The 13,445-nt window shown below is 43.0% G+C and overlaps 1 protein-coding gene across 1 annotated transcript in view; it reads right to left on the bottom strand.

The window, feature by feature from the left end:
* MAP1B (microtubule associated protein 1B) overlaps positions 1–13,445 on the bottom strand; it is a 98,819-nt gene that overhangs the window by 31,149 nt on the left and 54,225 nt on the right. The window lies entirely within an intron of this gene.

The raw sequence follows: 13,445 nt of genomic DNA, 5'->3' as shown, positions 1-13,445 counted from the left end.
TGATTCTACAGATCCCCAGAGACCAACAGTGTTAGCACAGAGAGCAAACCGTTAGCGGGGAATTACAGATTCCCTCTCGGGATGTAAAGCTCCTGAACACGGTGGTCAAGTGTGGCGCCTCCTTGATTTCCCCGCTCTCGACTTCTCACATTCCTGCTCTGCAAGATCTCACCTGAGGCTTGGAAAAGAACCCTTTCTAGCATAGGTGTCTCAGAGGCAACAGGGGACGGGGTTTAAATGACAGCAAAAGCATAATCCATGCATGGATAAGATGACACACGTTGGAGCACTTTCTCCCTGTCAGGTACTATATCCTACCTGGAGCAAGAAAACTAAAGACAATGCTAATAATGGAAGCAGATAATTTGATAGCATCTAATTCTTTGACCACGACAAGGACACGACAATATAACTTTACACAGGTGGAATGCTTGAGAGTTGTCAGAGCATTTTGTCCTTCAGGTCCTGCCTTATTTAATACATTCCAGTGAAGCAGTCGGGACAAATATTATTCTCCCCTTTCCACGGACCAAAGATCGGACGTCTAAGGCCTTGCCCAAGGCCTCACAGACAATGTGGAAGAGCAGGGCAAAGACCCATGCTCCACTCTGCCACTGACAGAGGGGACAGGGCTCAGTTTCTTTTCTTAACCCACCCCCATCCAAAGTAGTTTTCAAGTTGTGACGTCAACATTCCTCCTTGTAAGAAGCAAACACGGGGCTGCGTTGGCCGTGGTCGGGGCCCTCAGCCTGCCCCCCGCCTGGCACGCCGGCCTCCCACGCTCCGCAAAAGCCAATTCCTTCTTTGTTTCTGCGGAACAATCTCAGCCAACGGTCTCTCCCACCTTCCCTCTGATAATCCTGGAAACGTCGTTCCTTTTCTTTTGAAAATAAAATTTTGTTTTGGCATTTGTTTCATCTCTGATGTATGTTCCTGTGCATGGCCTCCATATTTTGATTTTGAAGGTGTTTTTTTAAGAGACCAAAAATTAATATGTACCAATGTTTGTAACCAGATTTTAAAATTAAAGTTAAGTTGTTCATTGCCTTGGAGTTAGACAACTTTCTTTTAAATTTTACCCTGGATATCTTTTATGTTTCAGAGATTTTAGTTATTACAGAATTTTAAGGTTCCCACCCTCCATATTTCCTGGACCCTCTTGCTGTTAACTGCTTTTCTCTTTTGTTGTTGGTTTGGTTTTTCATGTGTCTGCTCATCCTTCCACACCTCCTTCCCTTAGGTTCTCTGCCATGTTTCTGTTCATATTTCGTTGACCTTTAAATGCCCAAAATAAGCAAACAACCCAAACCCCCAGACTTTCCAGATTCTTACCCTGTTCTAAAAGCATTCATAGCACCCAGAAACAAAATGAGCCCTAGGATTCGACAGGCAGCCTTGCTCTCCGAGCAGAGAGAGCCTCAGTTTGCATATCACATCCCACCATGTTCCACTGCTCACCTTAGAAACAGAACTTGTGGGAGGGGGGGGATGCGGGGTGACAATGGGTTCAGATTCTTTCTGCAGGGTTCTCATTGCGTCCTCTTTCTAAATTCTCTCTTCCACATTTTCCTCCAAAGTTCCATTTTCTCTTCTTCCTTTTCCCTTTCCCCTTTTTCAAGGCTTCAGGGCAAAGGGATAAGAATCCAGAATACGGTGAGAAGTGGAAGAGAAGAAGGAAGGAAGTTTCCTTGTTCTTTCTCACTACTTTAATGCTCAGGCTGAAGGAAGTAAGAATGAGTATCATAGTTGGTGCGGATTTAAGTCTGGTTCCCATGTAAGGACGCCAAAAGAGAAGCAGTAACGTCTGACACCGGCCCCCGCTGAGGGTGATAAGATAACAGGAAGGTCTTTTCTTCAACACTATACAGATGCTTTGGACGAAAACAAAAAGGCACCTAGTAAAGGATGACGCATTAACCTGTCGGGATCAGCCTCCATCTAATAGTTTACCATTTACAAAGCCTATTCCTCTGTAGCTACTCATTTAAAACCTTGATGATGACATTTCCCATGAGCTGGCCTCCTCAGGCCAAGCCCAGGTGGAACGTGCAAGTGCCCTGATCGCCAAACAAAACAAGTGGAGGACCAAGGAAAAGACGGAGTCATTTCTTCTGCCCTGAAGAAGTGTGATGAGTCCAGGAGCCAAGGAGGAAACATCTTATCCGTGAGCCTCTAAAGAAGACTTGCCACTCTGATGATACAAGGAATCAGAATGAGAGAATTTCATCTGCTTCCTCTCCCTCTCATTTTACAGAAGAGAAAGCCGAGGGAGGAGAGCGGTGACCAGCCCTGAGTGACGGCTGTATCTGCATGTCTGCCAAAGGCACTGCTATGGGCACTGCAGACAGTACTACTTGGGGTGGGGACTCACATACAAGCAACACTACCTTCCACTTGTGATGCCTATGATGGTTTAGAAACTCTTCTTTGCATTCTCACCTATGCTTCACAACAACTCCCTGAGATCAATTATTACAATTATTCCTCTTTTAGAGATGGAGAAATCGAAACTGGGAGGCAGGTAGTTTAATAGTAGTTAACTGTCTTGTCCAGCATCAAAGAGATACAATAAGCTGTGAACTAGATTTTCAGCCCAGTCCCTCTGACTCTTTTTCACCATATCACAGTGCTTCTCAAGTTGTTTTAGGAGTTTAAAAAGTCCAAATCCTTACTTTTTAAAATAAGATTTTTCCAAGTACATTTTCATTCATCTATTATAGAATACTCCCAGAATTGGGGATATAGATTTAGGAAATATTTTTATTTTCAAATGAACAGATTTTGAGGGACACCTGCCACCTGCCTGACACACTGTCAAATATTAGGACAAGCCATACAAGAGGGCCAATATTCAGTTCTTTTTTTATCTCGCAGATGGCACTTTCATGTAGTTCAACTATCAATTTCACTGAGATTTAGCATAGGTTTGAGAGAATGTTTTTTAATCTTGAAGGTCTTCTGCCTTTGAGCAATTTAAGACAATGTGAATTACATAGAGGGGACACAGATTTAAACAGTTTCCTGAAGTTTAAGTCAAGCAAACTAGTGCTACCTTCATAAATTTAGCACATATTCATAAAATGAATAGGATGCCTCCCTATCCTGAAGGCTGTGTAGTTTAACGGGGAGACTTGGTACTCATGACAGTTTCTAATTTGGGAAATTTAAGTCAGAAGTAGTATCTGACACAAAGCAGGAGACCAATCAATATTTGATAAAGGAATGAATAATGAAACTGGCTAAGATACAGAGAATACCTTCCCTGGGTCAGGCCCTGACCTAAATTCTTCAGGCGCATCACCTCATTTCATCTTCCATTGACCCTACGAGGCAGGGACTGCCTCTACTTTACAGGTGAGGAAAACGAGGCGCAGCCCAAGGGTTCACTTCAGTAAGCAGTGCAGCCAGGACGTGAACCAGAGCAGTCTGTCTCCAGAGTCCAGGCTCTTAACTAATATGCCCTTTTCAAAGGGAGGAAGAAGACAGACTGAGGTCCCTGTGGAATATCCAGTGCTCCGTCCAGTAGGCAGGCAGAAATGTGGACACGATGCTCAGGCGGCAGGTTGGGCCAGATCTGAAGCCTCAGCTCATTTTTAGTTGTTGCCCTTGGAGAGCACAGAAAGAGCTCTTGTCGAGCACAGTCTTGGGAAATGCCTCTATTGAAAGGATGGGCAAAGGCAGGAGAAGGCTGGTGAGGACGACGAAAGAAAGGAGCAGAAAAGTCCCACCTCCTTCTCTGTTCCCCCACCCCCAGCCCAGGTTACCTATAATTGCAGGGCTGTCCTGATTTCCAAATCTGAAACCACCTCTGCACAGAGGAGAGCCGAGGCTGAATATTCCAAACACATTAAATAATCCAGTAATAATTCATAGCTTCTTTCCAAATTCAATCCCAAACACACTGGGTTTGACCTACACATTCACTGCTGTATGCATTACGCAGCCTCTGGGCATGGCTTTCTTTCTGATCAGAGGCGGGGTGGGAGGGGTGGGGGGGTGGGGGGGGTGGTGTCCTCCTAATGCAAGGAAAGACTGTAGGCCAGCAGGTCTCAAAATGTAATGGATCCCACAAGTGCCTGGGGAGGACCATAAAAATGCAGATCTGTGGCCGATCCTCAGAAATTCTGATTCTGGAGGTGGGGGCTGGGGCCTGGGACTCTGCATTTTTTGCATTCTCTCAGGAGATTCTGATGGAACCCTGGTTGGTCCCTTTGAAAAACAACACAGTGTAGATGATGATCATGTATTTAAGCAATAACAAAGTAGGACACCTTATTTAATTCATCCTCACACCGTTTTTATGTCTTACTACTATAATGTCTGAGCCTACTGTTTGGATTAATTCTCGAGAGCAAATTTGAAAATTAAAGGCTCAAACAACTTTTCCCACTAAGTATTGATTCTTGGAGCCATTTGACAGACTTAGCTGACATTTAATTTGCCATCCAATCCATGCCATTGATCAAATCCAGGAAAACTGCCGACCCTTCACCCCCATCTGTTACTGTTCAGAACCACATCACCACACTAGTCACCCTCGAATCAGCTGCCTCAAAGACCAAATCCAATTATGCCTTCTGGTATCTGGCTACTGAGAAGTAAGTAGATGAGGAAAAACCACGAAGAGCTAACACGATATGTATTAAACCTAACATAATAATGACCAATTCCTCGGGAAGCCCTTAGTCCTCTGCCAGGGAGAAACACTGTGAGTTTATTTTCTTCCCCAGTAAAATCGGCGAGCAGAAGGAGGGAGGGGCAAGGCTACCTGGAGTTGGCAGCACCGGCTGGGGACAAGCCGCTGGGGGATGAACCACGTCACCCTTAGTGCCTCATTCACTAAGGGTCAGTGGAAAGGGTCAATATCAGCGCCTGCGTATCTCCCCTTCACGCTGCACCTGTGTCGCTGTGGGGCTCAGGCTTGGGCTACCCAGAAGTACACCCAGTTCTTACTGACCGTGCGTCTTCCCTACTCCATGGCTTAAAGATGATTCTTGGCATACCAGCCCTGATTCCTCTTCACTTTCTGTGTGCTTAGAACTTGATGCTCAGCTTCTCTCAGGCAGAGGCTCTACAGGCGTTTGCCCCTGAAGCACGGGGGGGTTCCATTTTTAACACCTTTTCTTTGCACTCATGGCCCACGGCCAATCTTTCATCATCTTTACCACATCTGCAGTCTCAATCCCTTGCTGAGTTCTTCTGACACAAGACCCCAGAAAAAATGATCCTATTTGCTCCCGTCTTCCTTTTGGGTATACCCCTTTTTTCTTATTCTAAGCAGTAATGAAGTAAACCTTTTTGTTTTCTCGTCTGTGTAGACTAACAGGCAGCAGCAGGAAAGGGGTACCTTAAGACTTGATAAGTCACACAAACATAAAGCCTTGGGTAGATATTTTAACCCTATTCACTAAAAATGAAGACTATTCAACAAGGTCTTAGAGGCTGAATGCTCTAAGTCTTCAGACAGTGCCAAGGGCCAAACGGAGTCCCTGGACATGGGGTAGTCCCAGCTCCTCTCGGTGGGTACAGATGGCAGAAAAAGATTATCAGAAGAACTTTCTCCAGTTAAACCCCGCACCTCTTCCCCCTCAACCAGATCCAAATCCTACATTTTAACAGTTAAATAAAGGATAAAAGGATAAAGGATTACACGAACTACTACAGTATATTCTCTAAGGAACATTTTTACTGCCTTTCCTACCACACCTTGTTTTCAGAGGGGCAAAGAGATAGGGAACCAGCCTGCTGTCGGTTCAAGCCTCAGTGGGAATCATATTTTGGTGGGTAGGGATACAGGCTCTTGGCGCTCCATTCAGCTACTGAGTTTTTTCATTTCACCTAATGGGATGCAATTCAAATTAATTATTGAACTTGTTTTTGAATTATTAAAAATGATTAAAATCTCACATTAAATAAACTACAACCTACAAAGCTGATGTACTGATTCACACTAAACATCCTAAATTTTCAGTAAATCAGGTGCTCATGTCCACTGGTCACTGTATTCATTTTCCCCAGTGGAATAGTTTGCTTATAGGTTGTTGTAAATAAAAGTGTTGTTTGATGATACCATTTACTGTGCCATTATAATAAAGGCATCTTACCTACTTAAATCTAATCCATTCCTTACCTGTCCAACTCACATTTTATTTCCTCTGGGAATAGCTCCCTGTCTACTTCCATTCCCAGAGTTGTCTCTTCCCCTCAAATTCCAATACCAGCTGATGGTCTCTGTATCATACAATTCTAATTGAGTAAATATTTATACTTATATTATTGCTTCCACCTAAATTATAACATTTTAGTTAAAATGTTTTCACTTATTTACATGTACAATATCTCCTTTGAACTCCCTGTGAAGTTGACAATTTCTAAGTAAAGTTCACAGATGCAAGATCAGAGCCCTGCACCTTTAGGCAGCCAATACATATGATGACAGTCTTTTGTGAAATAGGACAACTAAAACTATAGATGCCCCTAGTGACCTTGAAGCACTCATCCATTCTCTGAGTAGATTTAACATGAGAGTGCAGACAGAAATGCAGCCTTTAGAAGTGAACCAATCAGCTTTCCTAACTCCAGGACCTGAGAAATAGACGCCCGTGGCATCATTAGGAGAAAGACCACTGCTGTACCTACAGAATTAGAAAGGAGACACTGCTTGGCTCTTTTTATGTGATTAAAGAAAAAAAACTGACCAGAAGACTCAGGAGCTATTTGCTTTTTAATCAACAAATGCATTGAATTTTATTTCTGGTCATTCAACCACCCCTAAGGAATTAAAATAGGGCATCATTAGGAAGATTTCATTTTCATTTTATATTCAACTACAAGGTCACTCTCAATGGGGTACCATAGCAAGTCCCGAAACAACACTATTTGCTGAAGGTGTATACCTTATTTAACCAATTTATTTTTATTTCTCTTAAGGTAAATACCATTAACCTTATATGGGAGGTTGTAGCTGAATGACTATAACGCAGACTTAGGAAAATCTGGTGCAGGAAACAAAAGGACTAAATTCAGTGCCATATATTTAATTACTGCTTATGTAAGCACAGATTTGTTTCTGACAGAACTCAATCATATCTGGCCAAGGGGCATTTCAAGACACTCATAAAGGGAAGTGGATTTTGCCTAATGGATAAGGCATCCGCCTACCACATGGGAGGTCCAGGGTTCAAACCCATGGCCTCCTGACCTGTGTGATGAGCTGGCCCACGCACAGGGCTGATGTGCGCAAGGAGTGCTGTGTCACGCAGGGGTGTACCCCGCGTAGGGGAGTCCCACAGGCAAGGAGTGCGCCCTGCAAGGAGAGCTGCCTTGCACGAAAAAAGCGCAGCCTGCCTAGGAATGGCGCCGCACACACGGAGAGCTGATACAGCAAGATGACACAGCAAAAAGAGACAGATTCCAACTGCTGCTGACAATACAAAAAAGCAGACACAGAAGAACACACAGTGAATGGACACAGAGAGCAGACAACGGGGGGGGGGGGGGGAGGGCTGGGAAGGGGAGAGAAACAAATGAAACAATTAAATAAATAAATCTAAAAAAAAAAAAAGACACTCATAAATAAGCTTAGTCAACAGATATAAATCTTCTGAGAATCAGATCTAAAGCCTCGGATGCAGAGGTGGGCCAGACTCAAGTAAATTTATTCAAGTAAATGCCATCCTTCTCTCTCTTCTTTTAAGAAAGACTGGAATTCTAGTTTAGAATGAGTTCAGGGAAGAAGGAAAATAAACTAGGGACTTTGGGAAAACTTGCTCTTGAGAGTATCTCCAGGAGATTTTAATTTCCTTGGGAAGTAATAGGTTCTTATATAAAAGTTAGCATGCTTAAAATCACTTTCTATATTCCTATTTTGGATTCTTCCTTATTGAATATGTTTATGCATTTCTAAACTTGAAATATATGCAATTATGCGTATGTATGCTAATCAAAGTTCTACAATTTTTTTTTTTAATTTCACAGATAAAATAGTGTAAATCGTGACTATGTTTTGTCCCTGTGGAAATGCCAACAAATAAGCAGATTCTAGAGCAGAACAGATCAAATCAGACTCCATAGAGTATCCCCTACCCAGGCTCTGGAGTATACGTAACCGAAAGGAATAACATGTGATTCCTGTCCAGAAGGGAGACTGCATTCCACCCCACTTATTTTAGAGTCGAGGCTGTCATTGGAGAAGCTAAAAGCCAAGTAGGAGCACACTGAGATGTTAGTGGGTACTACTGACAATTTAAACTCAGATCAGAAAAATGCAGGGATTCAAAATTTAACACTCTTGGAAAGATAAGAAGTCCACTTACCAGTACCTCAACCCTTGGGATTTTGATCCCAAAAAAGGGGAAAAAAACATACTTCTCTTCCCTGCTCCATTGTCTTCCAATATAAAATGTCTGCATTCTAATTCGCTTCATTAGAGAAATTACTCTTTTAATATGCAGGTCTGTTTTTATTTGAATGACATGAAAAAAAAATGACAGTTACCCAGGGGTATTTAATAGAACACCAGAGTTACAGGGTTTGATACAAGTTTGAGTGTTGTCTACTAATGGATAATTATTTGAAGTGGGCTCATTGTGTGCAATTCCCAGTTTGCATCTAGGTCTTGTGGTCAATTAAAAGGTGTTTTGTTCAGAAAAGTAGCAGAAAGAGAACCAGCTCACACTTTATTATATAATATTATATTTGTTGGAAGCTATGACAATTACTCTGGATTTTTATCATATCTTGCTAACTTTCTAGTCTTTTGGTAGGTGGAATTTTTGCTTCTAGTTAAAAAACAACAACAACCCAATTAACAAATTTCAGAATATGGGACAGATACTGTGAAAAACATCACACATAGGAAATCATACCCTTCTGCTCACTTACTTTTCCTAAGGCTTGCACATAACAGAGAGGTGTTGATTTAGCAGAATGCTAACCCATTTCGTAAATCTAGACTCTCTGACTCCCTTTGTTCCTCCCTCTTTTTTGTAAAGTCTACATTTTGCATTTCTGCATAGCCTCTTTGGTTTCAGAGCTTTCCATCTGAGCATTTCCCAGAAAAAAAAAGAAAATATAGCAATTAGCATACATTACGTGGATACACCAAAGTAGCATGCTCACTCAGAAACATATCCCATTGACAGGCAAGGTCTGCCTTGCTTTGTCTTGTTTACTGGGCTGCCTCTCCCTGCTCCCAGTCTGTCACTTGCCAACTAGAGATGCCCGCCCCATTCCTTCCTGCCCTGTAGCTTTTCCAGCCACTGCACATCCCACTGGCTTCAAGTATTTAATGAGTATTTAATTCAGCTTTGCTCTGGAACCTAGCCAGCTACCACTGCCTGGGGCTGGCGTTTCCCTTTATACATCATGAGAAAACGGTCATAAAGACAAGGAGTATAGCTAAAGGGTTTCTATCTGGAGGATTCGCTCTGCCCACGTTCTCACAAGGCTTTGCAGGCAGAGTGGCTAAGGGAAGTCATCTCACAAAGCCAGGGAGCAGGAAGGGGATACTTCTGAGTACTCAGAGACCACTGCCTTGACTTTTTTTTTCATCTCCCCCGTCCCTCACCCGTGGCTTTCTGCGTGCTGTCTGCTCTGTGTTCATTCGCTGTGTGTTCTTCTGTGTCTATATTTATTTATTTCCCCGCCCCCCTTGCTGCTTGCCTGCTGTCTGTTTTCTGTGTTCATTCGTTGCACACTTTTCTGTGTTTTTGCTTGTCTCCCTTCTTTACTGCGTCACCGTGCTGAGTCGGCTCTCCGCAGCACTTGCAGGCTGGGTGGCACTCCGCAGCGTGTGGGTGAGCCTGCCTTCACAAGGAGGCCCCAGGACGTGAACTCAGGGCCTCCCATTTGGTAGATGGGAGCCTAACTGATTGAGCCACAGCCGCTTCCCTGCTTTGACTTTTCTAGGGACTGGACAGTGCTCTGCCATCTCTGGGTCTTAGTTCAGTGCAGAGAGGGAGAAGAACTAGACCACAATGAGTTTTCTTTGAGCCAAAATGACATGCATGTTTACAAACAAGGGGCTGCCATACAGCAGGCCTCTCTATCACTATTCCATTGGCTGATTCTCTCCTCTCAGGTACGGGAAAGAGGTTCACAGGCTGCCCTCACCCCTGGACTCTTGTGTAGATCATGAAACAGTGCTCCTTGGAGGGAGGTGCTGCAGGCGCAGCAAAGCTACAACTCAAGGAGTTTGTTGAGCAAACTCTGAGACTTACCTTTTTAATTATGCAGTCATGTACATTTGCTAAACCATAGGTAGGATATCAGAATTTAGAAATCTTAGAGCTGGAAAGCCTGAGTTTAATTCTTCTTGCCAGCTATGGGATTTGGGGCAAGTGACTTAAACTTTCTATTAAATGGGGATAATAATAAGGCCCTGTCCTGAGGGTCACTGTGAGGATAGAACATGATGGGACGGAAGAGCTATTTCAATGCTTGCTATTATGAGTTCTCCCTTCCCGTCTATCTGGTTCTACAGTTAAGCTACGTACCTTCCTCTGTCGTAGCACTTAGCATGTTCTATCATAATATCGTCAACATACAGGGCATGTTCCATTGGCAGTATACTAGATTATACTCTAATATATATTAGAATAATAACATATATTCTGTATATAATGTATATTTTTATGGTTATATGGTATTGCTTTTCCATCTAGACTAATGATACAGTAACTAGTCAGTAAATGGCTAATGAACAATCATTAGTGGAATCCTCTGTTGAGTAAACAAGAACACTAAGGCCATGTGAATTGCCTGAGGTTTCCCTCCAGCTATAGTTTTGGCCTCTTTGTTGCTAACGTTTCTTCCTCCCCGCCCACACTCCTTCAGCACCATCAAATGCCATTAGTGATATCTATCAGTGTTTTAACCAGCTGATGGATGACTTCCTTTATCTGGGTAGAGGTGCCTGACTTAATAATTTAAGAATCCATTCCGTGTGACTTAAGAATCCATTCCATCATTTATTGATTCAACAGATGTATACTATACACTTCCTATAAGCCAGGTCCTGGCGATATGATGGCCAGCAAAACTTTCTAGTGGGGACAAAAGGGGGAAAAGTAAACAAACAAATAAGAAAACTATCAAACAGTGATTGGCAAAGAATTAAAGTAGGGGCATGTGAGAGAGACAGATGAATATTTTTGACAGAGTGGCCAAGGAAGATTAACACTAAGAAACCTATTAAGAATTAGCTGACAGAACTAAGTCTTATTTCTAAAGAGTAAACTTCAATGGTTCCTGTGCTTTGGTTTCAGCCATTCAAGGGTCTCATGGTGTTCTAAAACCAACAGGAAGGCAGCATAAGGTAAAAGTATCTAATTACTGGTGGATGCTGGCACTTGGAAAGAGAACTTTTAAAAGAAAAAGAAAGGAAGAGGAAGCAAAGAAGAAGGGGATTTCCAGGGAAAAAAATAATTAATAGGTAAATGTTACAAAAAAGACAAAACTCCCTGACAAATACTAAATTTAACCCAAACAAAACATCCTAACAAGCAAATACACTTGCAGCTGGTAATATCACCCAACCAAGAGCTTCTCCCTCTAAGAGAGCAGGCCTTACCCTGGATGAAAGGAAGATCCCTGAGGATGTCAACAGAAAGTAAGGTCCCGCCCACCCCAGAATGGAACTCTTACTTAATTACTGAAGGTGACTGTGTGGGCTGCCCGGTTACCCTACTTGTGATTCCCATAATCCTTTGCTGCTGTCAAGCCCAGGGCTCAGGCAAGAAAGCTGCCACCCAGCAGAGATGAGGTGCAGCACCACCAGGGAAATGGTTCCCATCCAGGTTATCATCAGCCCCTTTTTAAACCGTAAGAGACCCAGAAAATAGCCAAATGTAGTGGCATTCAGTCACTGCTCTTTAACCCAAAATGCTCAAAAGATTTAACCCTCAGCTGACACAAAGAAGTGAATTTCAGACCACAGATAACTGCACCCTTGTCACAGCTCTAGCCTACCCAATTCTCTTTTTGGATTGTGAAATGCCTCTGACTTGGTCTCCTTGCCTCCAGTTATGTCCCTGTCCAATCCATTCTTCAGACTACAGCCAAATGGATCTTTATATGTATAAAATTGTTCATGGTTAAAAACTGGGACTCTAGAACCAGATTTCATGGATTCAAATTCCAGCACCATTTATTAGATGTTACCTTACAATAAGTTACTGCACTTCTCAAGCAGTTTCCTCATCTGTAACATGGGAGTAATAATAGTACCTACCTCATAGGGCTGCTGTGAGGAATAAATGGGTTGAGGTAATGTGGTAGATAAGGCTTAATGCTATGTATTTGTTAGATGCTTTATTGTTATCATCAAGAGCATCATGTCACCTTTCTCTTTGGATATACTGCAGGTCTCCCCAGCACCCTTGAGATGAATCTAAGCTCCTTAACATGGCTTATGAGACCCCTCATGATCTGGCCCATTTCAGACATCATCTCACTATTGAGCTCCTCATGGTTATATCCAACCACAGGAAACCGCTCGCATTTCCCTAAAATTGCTCTCTTCTACCTGTCTTGTTAGGTCTTCGCATATGTAGTTCCCTATGGCTGGACTACTCTCCCCCTTCTATCCATGTGTCCTTCAGGTCTTGGTGCGACATTGCCACTTTTTGGTAGACTTCCCTGGATGCCCCACCCCTGGTCATGTGGTCAAAAGTGCCACTGTGTGCTTTTCTACATGGTCAGCACGCATGTCCACTCTGACGTCAGAAATCAGGTTACAACATGGAATCTGGGGAGCAGAGATGGCTCAAGCCATTGGACACCTCCCTCCCATATGGGAGGTCCCAGGTTCAGTTCCCCTTGTGCTGCGAGCTTTCTTCCCTTCATGCCCCATGTTGGGCGCCAGTTGCTGCAATCAGCTCAGCTAAAGGTTTGCTTGAAGGAAGGCGATGCAGAACTTTACAAAATAAAGGACATAAAAGAGGAGATAAAGATGGGACCAGGGGACTTACAGCTTCTGGAACTGAAGCCTCGACCTTAGTTTCCTACTCATATTTATTGGAAACGACCGACCAACTGTTTGCTATTACAACTGCAACATCACCTATAATAACAGGGAACAACTGCAACATCTACAATAAGGCAACATCTCTTTTTCCCACACCAGTGCCTCCTGAAAAGAACACAAGCACACAAGGAACAGACACAGAGAGCGGACAGTGAGCAGACAGTGAGCACAAACAATGAGGGGGAGAGAAATAAATAAATGAAAATAAATCTGGAAAAAAAAAAAAAAGATGGAATCTGGCGCTTCCTTCCAGATAGACACTTGGCATTTATGTTTTATTCATCAGGAGAGATGACTGTGTGGAAACACCTTCCTAATCAAAATTGTCATTAGAGACTTCAGAAAGAGTACGGTAACATTGATTCTTTGAATGGATGTAAAAGGGTTGAAAAAAGGCTCTGCAAATGAGACAGATAGG

This window comes from Dasypus novemcinctus, chromosome 2, assembly GCF_030445035.2.
Source record: "Dasypus novemcinctus isolate mDasNov1 chromosome 2, mDasNov1.1.hap2, whole genome shotgun sequence".
Taxonomy (NCBI): domain Eukaryota; kingdom Metazoa; phylum Chordata; class Mammalia; order Cingulata; family Dasypodidae; genus Dasypus; species Dasypus novemcinctus.
The sequence above is the reverse complement of the archived record's forward strand: the minus strand, read 5'-3'. Positions and strand labels throughout refer to the sequence as shown.